This window comes from Megascapheus bottae, chromosome 16 (assembly GCF_031878675.1).
Source record: "Megascapheus bottae isolate mThoBot1 chromosome 16, mThoBot2.hap1, whole genome shotgun sequence".
NCBI classification, from domain to species: Eukaryota; Metazoa; Chordata; class Mammalia; order Rodentia; family Geomyidae; genus Megascapheus; species Megascapheus bottae.
Genome location: NC_143524.1, coordinates 47,491,844 through 47,504,021, shown reverse-complemented (window position 1 = coordinate 47,504,021; position 12,178 = coordinate 47,491,844). Strand labels below are relative to the sequence as shown.

At 41.2% G+C, this 12,178-nt stretch overlaps 1 protein-coding gene across 2 annotated transcripts in view; it reads left to right on the top strand.

Annotated features, from left to right (window-relative positions):
• Nucleotides 1-12,178, top strand: part of Gab2 (GRB2 associated binding protein 2) — a 148,714-nt gene that overhangs the window by 111,386 nt on the left and 25,150 nt on the right. The gene's annotated exons all lie outside the window — the stretch shown is intronic.

Sequence of the window (12,178 nt, the reverse complement as noted above, 5' to 3'; positions counted from 1 at the left end):
AATTCATAGTAGTTGGATGCCTAATTGTGGCGAGTGGAAATTCCCAAGTTCCAAACCCACTGTTCTCTATCTCTTTTCCCCACCTTTACCCTACCAAAAAAAAAAAAGTTGGTGGGGCTGGGAATATGGCTTCATGGTAGAGTGCTTGCCTAGCATGCATGAAGCCCTGGTTCAGTTCCTCAGTACACAGAAAAAGCTGGGAGTGGTGCTGTGGCTCTAATGGAGAGCACTAACCTTGAACACAGTGAAGCTCAGGGACAGATCCCAGGCCCCAAATTCAAGTCCCAAGTCTGACAATCAATCAATAGGTGAGACTGTCCCCCCGTCAGCTTTTATGAATATTTAAGTTTCTAGTAATCGATGTGTTTGGCAACTAATTCCTCCAGCAGAATATTTCAAGTCCTAGGTCCCCTGTGAGGTCCTGTAATACCTATAGGAAACATTTAGCATCCAGTGGAGGAATGTGACTAAAGGTATTCAAATAGCACCTTCCTCTCTGGGAAGACGAGGTGGGGGTGGTTCAGGGTCAGGAGCCCTTTACTCCTGTGGACCTCTGCAGGACAGAGGGCTGTGATAAACCCAGCAGCCTGCTCACAGGCCTTCTAATGTCCTTGGTCCTTTCTTTGTGATGAAAGAGAGTGGGAAAAATGGGAGTGGAGTAGGGTGGAGAGGCAAGAAGCATTTCTCAGAGACCTCACCCTTCTCCCTTTTCCCTGGAAGGGCCTTTTTATCTTCATTCTCTTCCCCAACCACTTGTGGGGGGATGTGGGAGGTTGTTTTTTTTTTCCTTAATATATAACTGAAATCAGATTTCCAACTCCTCTGGGAGCCCTTGCTGGAAGTGGAGAGTGAGTGTGGGAGATGAGAGTGTCCTCCCAGGCTGAGACTCATTGTTGAAGAGCAGAGGACACACGAAGTGGAGACTGGCCCAGGCCCCAGCCCAAAGGCGGAGGCTGCTGTCTGAATCACTCACCCATTTTTCCACTGAGACAATGAGGAAAAATAAGACATCCATCCAGACAAGTTTCCAGCCAAATCTGAAATCCTCCTGCCTAAAAAGAAAAAAAGAAATCTAAGTAACCCTGAAATGTCAGGGTTCCTCTTAAATCGTTTGCTTATTGGATGATTTTTACTTATAGCTGGGCCTACTCATCCCTAAATCAAGACTTCCGTTGAAACATGAACTCCATAAAATTCCCACAGACCCTTCTGCACTGTCCTAGAACAGGCCTCAGCTCTGACCTTCAGGAAAGTCCAGACTCTGGAGGAGGAGAAGGAGACAGAGAGAAACCTGACCCTACTCTCTCCATTCTAAACCTTGAACCTTCTTCCTGCTCTGTCTTTTATATCAGACATTCCTCCTCAACTCCCCAGGCAGCCAGCATAGTGTTACCTGCCAAAACTCACAGACTGTTAAAGATGTGAGCATCTCGTTCCAAATCCTCAGCACTAGCAGCTGGATGGTTCCCAACTATTTCTTGAAATCTCCACTCCCTTTCTTTAATTTTCCTTTGATTGTTCCTACTGAAGGTAATAAATGATTGTTGATTTGGTTAGTCTGCTCTAGCAGATTCCAAAACCCATTCTAACTCTTAATTTTGAACCAGAGATATAACTTTGTGTTTAGTGGTAAGGTAGCCCTGAGCCTCTGACACTCCTCATTATGACAACACATCCAGTTACAGATGGCTGTACATAGGATTCTTAATGTGACAAAATCAGTGGGAACTGACATTTTTCTCTAGGATCTGAGCTGTCATCTTTCTCTAGCAGTGAAGAATCCTAGTTTTAAATTTCAGCTGTGTGGTACTGGTTATCTGTGTAGGTCTCATCTTCTTTAACAGTAAATGAGGAGTGGCTTTCAAATCTTATTTCAAGGGTTGCTTTTAAATCAGATCTTACATGGAGCACATTATGTGAGTTGAGTAAGTAGGAGCCATTTCGAATGTTTTACAAGCTGGCACTGGATCCAAATGTTTACCCCAGCTCTTCTCCCAGGCTTACCTAGAACACAGTGTGAAAATACTGACAGGGTCTTCAGAACAGCAGTTGGAGCTGACCTATGAAAATTCTCTTAGTCCCCCAAATAGTGGAAATGTTGAGGAGCAATATAAAGTCCTTTCATAAAGCTAAATGTAGTCAAATTTTAAACTTCTCTTTCTTCAGAGATTCTGTGTGTGCATGTTTGAAATGTGTGTGTGTGTGTTTGTGTAACACAACAGTTTTAGTGATAGTTTTTCCATAATTTTACATCATTAAAAACTAGCAGCAGGGCCAGGAGTTTGGCCTAGTGGTAGGGTGCTTGGCTAACATGCACAAAAACCCAGGTTTGCTCGGTACCACAAACATAGAAAAAAAGCCAAAAGTGGTACTGAGGCTCAAGTAGTAGAGCTCTATCCTTGAGAAAGTCCAAGGACAGTGCTCAGGCCCTGAGCTCAAGCCCAGGACTGGCAAAAAAAAAAAAAACAAACAAAAAAAAAAACCTAGCAGCCCCATGTGACCATTTTAAAAAATTGAATAGGACTGGGAATTTGGCCTAGTGGTAGAGTGCTTGCCTAGCATGCACGAAAACCTGGGTTTGATTCCTCAGTACCACATACATAGAAAAAAGCCAGAAATGGTGCTGTAGCTCAAGTGGAAGAGCTCTAGCCTTGAGAAAGCCCAAGGACAGTGCTCAGGCCCTCAGCCTAAGCCCAGGAATGGAAAAAGAAATTGAATAAATGGGGTAGGGAAAGCAGCAGTTTTTTTTTCACTCATCCATAAAATGGAATTACCTAGAAACAGTGATAGAAATGTTGCTGGTATCAATATCACCTGGTCCCTAACCTTCTGCATCCATGCTCAGGCCTCTGAATCTACCACCGGGTTCAGTCCACCCTGCACTGCAGCATTCTGGCAAGATTCTGGGATGCTCTGTTGCTTTGGCTCAGTTCTAGCCTGCTCTTGTGTCTAGGTAAGATGAACACAAGGATCCTGCTCACATTCCTGTTTTTCAGTCTTTGCCTGTTAACTTCTCTAGAGCTTTAGATCCCACCCTGGACCATACCTCATCCTGCTTTTAGTTATATAGTTCCTCCCACAAACTAGAGTCTTCCCTACCATTAGCCCAGTGGCAGGAACCCCACTGCCCACTGGAAAACTTCTGCCTGAATTTCTGAAGAAAATCCACTTCTGTTTCCTCTGAACCTACTTCCCTTTCCACTTGGACTCTGCTGCCCATATTCCTACGTGATGCCTGTTTCCCATTCTCTGTTCACACAGATAGTTCACAGCACAGAATACCAGCTATGAGCACTCTCCTGAGCCATTATATGTTCTCTAATTTATATTCTCCTCCAAACTCCTTAGTGGAATTCTTCCTGCTGCCTCCATTTTCAGCAAGATTTACCTGACTTTAATTGAACTATACTTGGCTCTGTGCCAAAATATATCTACCAGATTTTTTTTCAAGTATGAAAATTTTCAACTTTTTGCTTTTTCTGCATTTAACTTCATTAGCAAGCCACCAACTGGCCAGTAACAGAAATAGACAATTTAATCAATTCAGAGAAAGCTTAGTCAATAAAGGGTTTTGTCATATAACTCAGGTTTCTCTTGCTTTCTGGGGTGCTGTTTAAGTTCCCAGGTGCTTTAGGGAACTGGAAACCGTTTTCTGAGCAGAGGAAGGAAATGTGTGAAAGGAGAGGTGAGAACATGTCTCATTCTTTCCTGTTATCTTTCTTGTTTTTCTAGCTCTACTACATTAGTTGAAACCCAATGAACAATAGATGCCAGTAAATCCATACTCATAATTAACTCACTTGTATTACTTAGTTATAATACTTGGGTAGAACTTTGTAAATAGGTATAAGTACAAAAATTTATTTGTTCCCAAATATTTTGAGAACTTTCCTTTGTTTCTCAAAAATTAAGAAAAAGAGCCAGGCGCCTGGCTGAGATCTGAGAATTGTGATTCCAAGACAGGCCAGACCGGCCAGGAAAGTTCATTGCCAATAAACCATTAAAAAGAAGAAAAGTGGCTGGGAGTTTGGCCTAGTGGTAGAGTGCTTGCCTGGCATGCACAAAGACCCCGGTTCGATTCCTCAGTATCACATACATAGAAAAAAAAAAAAAAAGCTGGCAGTGTTGCTGTGGCTCAAGTGGTAGAGCTCTATCCTTGAGAAAAGTTCAAAGACAGTGCTCAGGGCCCTGAGTTCAAGCCCCACAACTGGCAAAAAAAAAACAAGAAAGAAGCACACACAAAAAAATTTAACCTTATTCATAGGAGTTAAATTCAAGAGCATCTTATTCTAAATACTGAAAAAAATGGCAGCAAGTACAAAATAAATAGATTCTTCAACATGGATGATGTACTTAACAAGCTTGAGGAAATGGGGCTATGCCAATGATCTAAGTTTTATGTGTGTACAGTTTCTTTACTGTTTACTTTTACTTGCTTCCTCCTCACCCTTTTCTGGATGACGTTAATTAGCACATTTCTTCTTGGATGGTAAATTATATTAGCCAAGACAAAGGGATACATTGCATAGTATGAGAAACTTCTAAAATATGAGATCTTGAAGAGTCCTTAGGGAATGTTTGATTCCAAACTCCTCAGTGACAGCATAGCTGGAGGTCAATAGTGGGAATGCACAGGCTGGCTGGCAAGGCTAGAGTAAATACTTAACCTTTGAACAGGGTGCCAATAACTCTGTATGTCACTCTTATAATTACTGTTTGAAAAAAGGAATAGGGAAGGGGGGAAAACCAAGATGGGTGGGGGGTGTGGGGGGGAGGGTAATGGGTACCAAGACATGTGAAAGGGTATCAATGTATGTGAATTAATGCACCTTCTATCTGGCAAATATCATGTAACCCTTTTACTAATTACAATAAAAAATGCTTTAAAAAAAAAAGGAAAAAGGAATAAAACAAAACTGGACATGGTGGCTCATACTTGTAACCCTAATCTACTCAGGAGGCTGAGGTCTGAGGATTGCGATGCAAAGCCAGCCTGGGCACTAAAAAGTCCATGAGACTCGTATCTCCAATTAATCACCAGAAAACTGGAAGTGGCACTGTGGTTCAAGGGATAAGGCAGTAGCCTTGAGCTGAAGGGCTCAGGGACAACGTCCAGCCTAGAGTTCAAGTCTCTCGACAGACAAAACTAATAGTAATAATACAGGACTGGAGATGTGGCTTAGTGGAAAAGTGTTTGCCTGACATGCATGAGATATTCAATCACTAGCACTGAAGAAGAAAAAAAGAATAAGCTGGGGAGTGGTGGCTCATGCCTGTAATCCTAGCTAAATCAGAAGGCTGAGATCTGTCAGCCCCAGAACTAAAGACTGAAGGACTCTTATCTCCAATTAACACACACACACACACACACACACACACACACACGCATGCACGCACGCGCGCGCGCGCGCGCGCGTGCGCACACACACACACACACAGTGTCAGCATTCTTTTTCCTTTAATGGCTTAAGTGGTAGAGCTCTAGCTTTAAGCCAAAGAAAAGCTCAGGGATAGCACCCAAGCTGCACATTCAAGCCCCAGGATGGGTGCATGCATGCACACACTCAATCTTGACCTTCATTTAGTATTCCAAATGGTGATGGTTATACTGTCTTCTATTTTTTTTCTTTTGCCAATCCTGGGGCTTGAACTCAGGGCCCGAGCACTGTCCTTGTGCTTTCTCGGGGCTAGACTTCTACTACTTGAGCCACAGCACCACTGCCAGCATTTTCTTTGTATGTGGTACTGAGGAATCAAACCTGGATCTTTGTGTATGCTAGGCAAGCATTCTACCACTAGGCCAAACTCCTGGCCCTTCTATTTGTTTTATAAGACCATATGGTTATAAAACATTTATGTATACACACACACACAGGCTTAGTCAATTTCTTTTGCTTTGTTTGGTTCTGGGAATTAAACCCAGAACCTTATGCATGCAAAGCAAGTATACCACCACTGAGAGCCAAAATGCCCCTAGGCCATTTTATTTTATAGCAGTACTGGTGTTTTGAACTCAGCCTTGCACTTGCTGAGTAGGAGCTCTACCAGTTTAGCTACGACCCCAGCTCTTTTTGCTTTAGTTATTTTTCCAGCAGGATATCATGTGTGGGCTATACTATAGACCTTTGGCCTAGGTATGCTGCCAGCTTTTTGTTAGTGGAGAAAGTCTTCCAAACTCAAACCTCCCAGCCCTCACTGGCCTCAAACTATAACCCCTCCTGATCTCTGCTTCCCAGGTAGTTTAAAGTTACAGGTGTGAATCACCAAACCCCGCCAGAAGGGGCCAGTTTAATACATAGGGTCTTAAAATCATAGGAAGACATGGACCCACAACACTGATGAATGAAATCTTAACACTAACTTAGGTAAGTTTAGTTTACTTTCCTATTTCAGTGTTGCATTAGTAAACAAAACATTCTTCACAAGATTATTATGAAGGTTAAATGGCAGTCCATTTAAAGCATGTGTAATAAGCATGTAGTCATTATCTGTTTAAAAAATATGGTAAATTATTGCTGCCTTCAGTATGATCATCACAACTGCTCCTTGGTGATTTTGTGTCTTTTTAGGTTTGAAACTGAGTCTCACTGTATTGCACAAGCTGGGCTCAAACAATTCTTAGGCTCCCGTGTGACTGTAACTACAGTTTCCTATCTCCACCCACCTCTCAACAGCCCTTTGAATATCATGCTTCTTTCCAAAATAAAAATAGCCTGAGTAACCATTTTTGTGTTTTCCACAAGTTCAGAACCATAGTTACTATGTAATTAATATATTTACTAAATAAACCCTGCTGACTTTCCTAATTTGAAATACAGTATACTTATTATTGGGGTGCTCAAAACCAAAGATATATAATTAATTTGTGTTTGCAGTTCAAGGAATGAATTTGGGCTTTATGAATATTAAGACAATTGCTCTTACCACTGAGCTTGTGCCCTCAGTGTAGGGCTGTCTCCTTAAATGTACTACTAGTAAACAATAAAAGTTAATACTTAAAAAGAGTTTACTGTGTAACAGGCAGTGTTTTAAGCATTTTATAGATCTCAACTCATAATCTTATGAGATAGACTTTTTTTTAAATAACTCTCCCCTTACAAATAAGGAAACTGAAGCATAAAGATGGTGGCATACTTTCCCTGGTTTGCACAACTAGTAAGTAAGAGCTGCAATTCAAAGCTAGACAGTTTGGCCCCAGAATCAGTGCTCTTAACTGTACCCTGAAATTCTATGTATAGATCCAGATGCCTGTTCAGAGGCTTCAGCATGTCGTCAGAGACTGGAAAAGATTCAATACCATGTGTCCCTTTGTGATGACCGTCTCTGGTCTTCTCGGCAAGACCGTTCTCCCTACTTCCCTTAACGATGACATCTCAGAGTACTTGCTGCCAGTGGTTTTACCTAAGGCAGTTTTTGCCATTATCCTATCTATACTCCAGCTTCAATTTCCTCTGAGACTAGGACAGATGGTTTTCTTTTAAAAAAGTTATTATAAAAGTGATGTACAGAGTAGTTAAAATTACATAAGGTAAAGAGTATATTTCATTTCAGACACTATCGCCCCTTCCCTGTGCTCTCCCAGTTCTTCCCTCCCTCCCATCCCCACCCACAGATTGTATAGTTCATTTTCAACATAGTGTCTAGTGAGTCCCCCTGCCGCATTTGTTCAACCTTTGTAGGAGTCTACCTCATCATAAACAGAGCTGAAGGGCCAGCTGGGGAACTTGGCCGTGAGTGAGTGAGTGAGTGAGTGGCAGTCATTTGTTCACTAAGTCCTGTTCTGGATACTGGGTTTTTTTGTTATTTCTCAGAAAAGCCAGACATGGATTAAAAAAAAAATTAGACAATGCCAAAAACAAAAAATGAAGTGAGACAGTGGTAAAGGGTGAAAGGGAAAGACCCAGAGAAAATAAGAAACACAATGAGATCGGGACATAGTTCTGGTGCCTGTAGAGAGAGGGCAGGAAGATTGGGCCAGGTCCGTGTGAATCCTCCAGCTTCTGTAGTCTGTCTCACAGAAATTGTGAGTTCTGCTGGCACCGATGAGAACAGCTAACTAGCGCAACTTCTCTGTGCATGTGGGGGTGCAAGGGCTGGTAGAAGTTACAAAAGATAAAATGCTTAGGAACCAATTGAACAATGAAAAAGCCAAGATCTCTATACAGAAAATAGTATTACTAGGATAAATTGAAGACTTTATAAATGGAGACATATACCATTTTTGGTAAAAAAGACTCAATATTTTCATTTCACTTGTTCCCAAATTGATCCATAAATCCAATTCTATATCTGTCAGACTCCTAGCATACTGTGTATGTATGAATGTATTTGTATGTATGTGTGTATATTTTTTGTACACATGTATGTCTATACTAATTGGTATCCAAGCAAATTATAAAATGCTGTACATATATATTAAACATTACTATTTTATCAAAAGAACAAGTTAATAATTCAGACTCTTAAACCATAATGTAGGATTTTTTTTGGTTTGTGTCCAAAATATGTTAAGATAAAAATGCTTATGAAAGGGCTTGGAATGTGGGCTAGTGGTAGAATGTTCGCCTAGTATGCTTGAAGCCCTAGGTTCGATTCCTCAGTACCATGTAAATAGAAAAAGCCAGAAGTGACACTGTGACACAAGTAATAGAGTGCTAGTCTTGAGCAAAAGAAGCTCAAGGACAATGCCCAGGTTTGGCAAAAAAAAAAAAAGCCTATGATTTTAATTCATTATATAAAAATATTAATTGGTTGTCCAAACCAGCTTTTCTTGAAATTTCTTTATTGCTTCAAACTAAAAATTTAGGATTCATTGCTTTGGATTTCACTTGACTTCTGACTCTCCGGTGATGAACTCGGATGCTAATATTCTGAATATTTCTGAAGATTCTGAGGATGTAGGATTATATAAATCTGAATGATACTCTCCAGTCTAGGAGTTTACAAGCTTCTTGTATGAAGTGCCAGATAAAAGATATTTTAGACTTTTCTATTTGTATGTTCTCTATTCCAAATACTCAGTTTTGCTGTTGTAATGTGTAAGCCATCATAAGTAAGACATAAATATTGAGATGTAGAGCATTCTGGTAAAACTTCATCAAAACAGACCAGATGTAACATGAGCCATAGCTTGTTGGTGATTCCTATTCCACTCTGCTCACACATCTCAGCAGGCCTGCTCAGGGCTGGCCATCCCAGTGTGTTTAAAATACATCTCTTCCCTTGGGCCCCTGTGAAGAAGCCTAGAGATGCTGATGCATTAAGTGGCAAGACTTGTAGGTGAGTGGAAACACTATAGAGTTTTGCTGTAAGGGACAGAGGGAGAATGACCGTTCATAAAAGCACCTATGTTCAAGGACCCTGGCATTTCTTAATTCTCCAGAAACTACTGGTTAGCACTTTTATAGACTTTACAAATTAGGACTCTTGGGCTCTGGTGCTACTCCTAGGTTTCATAGCAACTAAGCTGAGATTCAGGCAACCAATGTCCATGTTGCGTTCCCTGTACCAGACTGCCTCTCACTTTGGATAATTCTGCAGGTAATCTAATTCCTTAGGCAAAATTGGAGCACTTAGAATCCCAGCCTCACTACACAGATTGATCTACGTTATAGTACTGTTCTTGCGATTATTCCACTACTAATGATTGGTGACATTCTTCCCATAATTTTATCTGACACAGTTTTGTACTAATAGCCAGTTATCTCTTAGTGAGATTTGAGGAAATCTCACCTCTTATAAAGCTGGTTAGTTTAAAAATATTGTTAAATTGTTTATGTTTTTGGTAGCAAGTTTACCAGGTCAAATACTGTTGGTAAAATGTGAACTTAGATCTTCTGCTAGATGAAAGGATTCCCATGGAAACACTAGTACATTCCCAGAGTTCCTTGGGGGAAAGGCAGAAGTCCTGCCCTGAACAAAAATTTTTCTTTTTTACTGCAGTGTGAGTTCATAAACAAAGAAAATATCCACCCTTTGGATTAGCCTGCAATTTCTAGCATAGTGCCAATATTAAATGCTCTAGTCCTACAAAAATAACAGGAGTACTTCATTCCAGGGGCTTCAGACATAGTTAAGTAGTAGAGAACTTGCCTAGAAAGCAAGAGGTTCAGGGCCAGGAGTTTGGCCTAGTTGGTATAGTACTTGCCTGGCATGAACAAAGACCTGGGTTCCATTCCTTGGTCCCACATACATAGAAAAAGCAGGAGTTCTGTGGCTCAAGTGGTAGTGTGCTACCCTTGAGAAAGCCCAAGGGCAATGCCCAGGCCCTGAATTCAAGCCCCAGGACTGGCCCAAAGGAAAAAAAAAAAAAGCATGAGGTTCTGGCCAGCCCTAGCACCTCTACCAGAATTAATAAAAATAATTACATAGTGCTTCATCTAAAAATGAGTTATTTGAGGAGAATCACCTAGCAACTTCAAGCCCTAACAAAGGGATAAAAATAAGGTCTGAGCCAGGCATGGTGGCTCACACCTGAAATCCTAGGTACTCAGGAGGCTGAGATCTGAGGATTGCTGTTCAAATCCAAGCTCAGATACTAAAGACAGTGAGATTCCAATTAACAACTAGGAAACCGAAGTGGTGTTGTGGCTCCAGGGATAGGGCTACAGCCTTGAGCTGAAGAGCTCATGGACACTGCCCAGGCCTAGAGTTCAAGCCCCAGGACCGACAAAATAGATGTATGTATGTATGTAGGTATGTTTTGCTCTCCAAAACACACATGCCCCAGGAAACTTTCCTAGATGAGAACAGTTTCTTTCCCCCTAGAAACAGTTTACATTTGCATCCTGGAGCTTGTCATTCTTTCTTCTGACCAGGGAAAAAAGAGGCTCAGTGACATGACATTTATTTCGTACTTTCTTATTCAAACCTCTGCATTTGCCAGCCATAAATATTATGCTCACCACTGTTGGAGTAAGAGGAATGGGTCTAGATTCTGACTTCTAATGGCTCACATTTTATATGGGAGATCTGTAGATTCCTAACTAAAATCTGTGGATTCAAAGCTAAGTTCTATAAAAGGCCTACAGAAAGGCATGATTAATTCTAACTAGAGGCCTGATAGAAGGCAAGGCATTTTCACCTCTGATGCTCGGTAAGGAACTATGCAGCATCAATTAGCCACAGCCACTCACTGCCATTCCCCTGAGCCCTTCGCAGAATCAGTTTCTGCTCACATGTATCTCGAGATCATATGCACCAAGGTCAAGACATTCCAGCTTGGCCTTCTCAAGCTCTGAGATGTTCTTTCTTAGACTCTTTCATAGTTGGAGAAAGGTTTCTTGGGATTTCACATTGCTGCCTTTTTCTGCTACTTCCATCTTCTTCCTTTATAGATATTATAAATACTAGGAAAATATACTTTTGAACTTGGGGAATTATTTACACTAATTTTTTTTGTTGTTGTTTATTACTAAGAGATCACATTTCTCCTTCACAAACAGAGAACTTAAGAAGGAATGGAAACTAAAAGAGAAAAGGAAGAATGGATATTTCTTTTGTTGCTAAGCCCCAACTAAGATTTAGGTATTGATACAACATTCAGATCAAATACCTTAAATCTCTCATTCTGTAAGCCACCTTCTCCTCTACCTTCTACATTGGCTACAGAACAAAGGGATGGATGGGTTACCCTGGTCTATGTGCCAAAATTCTTGCTTTCTCCCTAAATGACAGAAATGGGGAGGCCAACTGTACCCCATATTATAACTCTCTTTCTTCCTTAGAAAGTCACAGCCCCATATTACCGTCTCCCCTGAATGGTGTGCTTAGTTTTGTTCTCTTCACTCTGGAGCCCCAACTGTTTCAGAGTATTTCTGGGCTGGGTTTTTCCTTGATCTCCCCCTTCCCCCCAATACTGATAAAGTCAGGCTCTGTGGGATTCCTCGCACTCATGGCTCTTTTCTCCCACATTCACTGCCCTTCTCCCCGTAGCAAATCTATTTCAAGAACAGCACTTAGCGAGCAACTAACATTGAGCCCTCAGCCTGCTCTGAGAGCTAGAGGAGCTGTTTGCGTCAGTTGTAGTTCCAGTTGCTTTTACCGGGCACCAGGTCTCCAGCCACATTCAAATAAGGCATTTATCTACAGAGCAGAATTAAAACCCCTCATTAATGAATCTATCCACTTCTTCTCCATGATGCCCACCCAACATCAACCATGCAGTTAAGGAGGAAGA